Source organism: Orcinus orca, chromosome 4 (assembly GCF_937001465.1).
Source record: "Orcinus orca chromosome 4, mOrcOrc1.1, whole genome shotgun sequence".
Classification (NCBI taxonomy): Eukaryota; Metazoa; Chordata; class Mammalia; order Artiodactyla; family Delphinidae; genus Orcinus; species Orcinus orca.
This window is the reverse complement of record NC_064562.1, coordinates 1,293,507-1,297,287: the sequence shown is the minus strand read 5'-3', so window position 1 is coordinate 1,297,287 and position 3,781 is coordinate 1,293,507.

The following is a 3,781-nucleotide window of genomic DNA, read 5'->3' as shown; positions in this document are numbered from 1 at the left end:
CATTGTAGTGCAGATTTCCTTTGCAAGCTTGCTTGGTTGGCCAAAAAGGGCGTATGCGTTTTTTCCTGAATATATTCAGGAAAAAACGCATACGCCCTTTTTGGCCAAGTGCATCATTGTCGACGTTCTGCCTCTTTTCCTATGCTTTAAATGCAATTCCAGTCTACCTCCTGAAATCGGTTTCCTGCAATTCTGCCCCGCTTTCAAGTCCTCTTGGCAGCCTTACTTCAGTATATTTTTGGACGATAGCTGTCATTTATAACTCTGCAGGTTTGTGAATTACAGTGCCCCTGAGCTCCTTTCTTCAACTCGCTTTCTTGTGAGCTGGCCGCAACACCGCAGGATTGCTTGAGGCCCTAATCTGGTTCCGGCACGGCACACTGAGCCTTTGGTTAATTCCTCTTCCTGGTGGCAAATGAGAGTTAAATTTGCCCGTCCAGACACCTCCAGCTAGTCTCTCATTGGTTCTCCCTATTCCTGTTCATCTTCCGCAGAATTTGCAAACTGGGCCAAGCAGGAGGTTAAAGGCACTGACTCTCCAAGTCGGGAGAGTGTTAGTAAAGCCTCTGGAATATTGCACCCAAGTACCAGGGGACGAGAACTGAGATATATTGGAACACGTCTCCCGATCACACGGTTGATCATACTCTGTGTTCCACATGCATGATTTAGCTGAAGGAAAAATCCCTTAAACCAGGAGAGTTGAGACCCGTGGAATGGGTACCATGCAATAAGACTTCAAAGGGTCTTCATTTGCTCACCGAACCTCTCCAATCCTATCACTGCTGCATTTTTGCCCCTGTACACACGCTTGATTCTCTTTTGGAGACATAGCAATCCATAGGTTTTAAGATACTTACTAGTCAGGTACATTCTTAGGCGTTTAATATGGGGTGTTGAGTCCATTTCGTTGAGCAAGGAGTAGCTCTTGTCTATTCCATATTTGGCTTAAGGAACGTTATCTGTGCTCATTTCAATCTCTGGTTTTATGCAGCACCCCAACTCACCTTTGCCCTTAAGCAAGCATAAGTTGGTTTTCTACATTTGAGACCCTCTTCTGTTTTGTAATCCAGTTCCTGTGTAGCCAAGTTTACATTCCGTGTATTAGTGATATCTTATGATGTTTCATTTTCTTGTGACTTATTTCAGTTAGAATCATCATACCTGAATCCACTCATTATGCTGCTATGGGCCTGATGACATAGATTTCATTGCTGAGTGATATTGCATTGTACGTAAGTACCACAAATTCTTTATCCATTTTTCACTTTCTGCGATATTGAACTTGTCCCGTAAAATTGTTTCTTGTAAACAGCCCCGTCCCAGACATTGGGGTGGCTGTGTCTTTTTGATTTTAATTTCCCTAAGCTATAGGACCATAAGTGGAAGTGCCCTAGGCTCTGTTGCTTTGTTTTTAAATGTTTCAGGAAACACCATACACTTCTCCCAAGTGGCTGTTGGCAATTTACATCCCGCCCATCAGCATAACAAGGCTCCCAGTTCTCCATGGCCTGTCCTGCCTTTCTGGATTTTACACATTTTTCAGATGGCCCTTTTGACCGGGGAGAAGTGAGACTTCATTGTAGTGCAGATTTCCAATGCAAGCTTGCTTGGTTGGCCAAAAAGGGCATATGCGTTTTTTCCTGAATATATTCAGGAAAAAACGCATATGCCCTTTTTGGCCAAGTGCATCATTGTCAACGTTCTGCCTCTTTTCCTATGCTTTAAATGCAAATCCAGTCTACCTCCTGAAATCGGTTTCCTGCAATTCTGCCCCGCTTTCAAGTCCTCATGGCAGGCTTACTTCAGTATATTTTTGGACGATAGCTGTCATCTATAACTCTGCAGGTTTGTGAATTAAAGTGCCCCTGAGCTCCTTTCTTCAACTCGCTTTCTTGTGAGCTGGCCAAAACTCCGCAGGATTGCTTCAGGCCCTAATCTGGGTCCGGCACGGCACGCTGAGCCTTTGGTTAATTCCTCTTCCTGGTGGGAAATGACAGTTAAATTTGCCCATCCAGACACCTCCAGCTAGTCTCTCATTGGTTCTCCCTATTCCTGTTCATCTTCCGCAGAAATTGCAAACTGGGCCAAACAGGAGGTTAAAGGCACTGACTCTCCAAGTCAGGAGAGTGTTAGTAAAGTGTCTGTAATGTTGCACCCGAGTACCAGGGGATGAGAACTGAGACATATTGGAACTCGTCTCCCGATCACACGGTTGATCATACCCTGGGTTCCACATGCATGTTTTAGCTGAAGGAAGAATCCCTTAAAACTGGAGAGTGGAGACCCGTGGAATGGGTACCATGCAATATGACTTCAAAGGGTCTTCGTTTGGTCACCGAACCTCTCCAATCCTATCACTGCTGCGTTTATGCCCCTGTACTCACGCTTGATTCTCTTTCGGAGACATAGCAATCCATAGGTTTTAAGATGCTTACTAGTCAGGTACATTCTTAGGCGTTTAATATGGGATGTTGAGTCCATTTCTTTGAGCAAGGAGTAGCTCTTGTCTATTACATATTTGGCTTAAGGAACTTTATCTGTGCTCATTTCAATCTCTGGTTTTATGCAGCACCCCAACTCACCTTTCCCCTTAAGCAAGCATAAGTTGCTTTTCTAAATTTGAGACCCTGTTCTGTTTTGTAATTCAGTTCCTGTGTAGCCAAGTTTACATTCCGTGTATTAGTGATATCTTATGATGTTTCTTTTTCTGTGTGACTTATTTCAGTTAGAATCATCATACCTGAATCCACTCATTATGCTGCTACGGGCCTGATGACATAGATTTCATTGCTGAGTGATATTGCATTGTACGTAAGTACCACAACTTCTTTATCCATTTTTCACTTTCTTCGATATTGAACTTGTACCGTAAACGAGGTTCTTGTAAACAGAGCCGTCCCAAACTTTGGGGTGGCTGTGTCCTTTTGATTTTAATTTACCTAAGCTATAGGACCATAAGTGGAAGTGCCCTAGGCTCTGTTGCTTTGTTTTTTAGATGTTTCAGGAAACACCATACACTTCTCCCGAGTGTCAGTTGGCAATATACATCCCGCCCATCAGCATAACAAGGGTCCCAGTTCTCCAAGACCTGTCCTGCCTTTCTGGATCTTACACTTTTTTCAGATGGCCCTTTTGACCGGGGGGAAGTGAGACTTCATTGTAGTACAGATTTCATTTGCACGCTTCCTTGGTTGGCCAAAAAGTGCGTACGCGTTTTTTTCCTGAATATATTCAGGAAAAAACGCATACGCCCTTTTTGGCAAAGTGCATCATTGTCGACGTTCTGCCTCTTTTCCTAAGCTTTAAATGCATTTCCAGTCTACCTCCTGAAATTGGTTTCCTTCAATTCTGCCCCGCTTTCAAGTCCTCTTGGCAGCCTTACTTCAGTATATTTTTGGACGATAGCTGTCATTTATAACTCTGGAGGTTTGTGAATTACAGTGCCCCTGAGCTCCTTTCTTCAACTCACTTTCTTGTGAGCTGGCCGCAACACCGCAGGATTGCTTCAGGCCCTAATCTTGTTCTGGCACGGCACGGTGAGCCTTTGGTTAATTCCTCTTCCTGGTGGGAAATGAGAGTTAAATTTGCCCGTCCAGACACCTCCAGCTAGTCGCTCATTGGTCCTCCCTATCCCTGTTCATCTTCCGCAGAAATTGCAAACTGGGCCAAACAGGAGGTTAAAGGCACTGACTCTCCAAGTCAGGAGAGTGTTAGTAAAGCGTCTGGAAAGTTGCACCCGAGTACCAGCGGACGAAAACTGAGACATATTGGAACACGT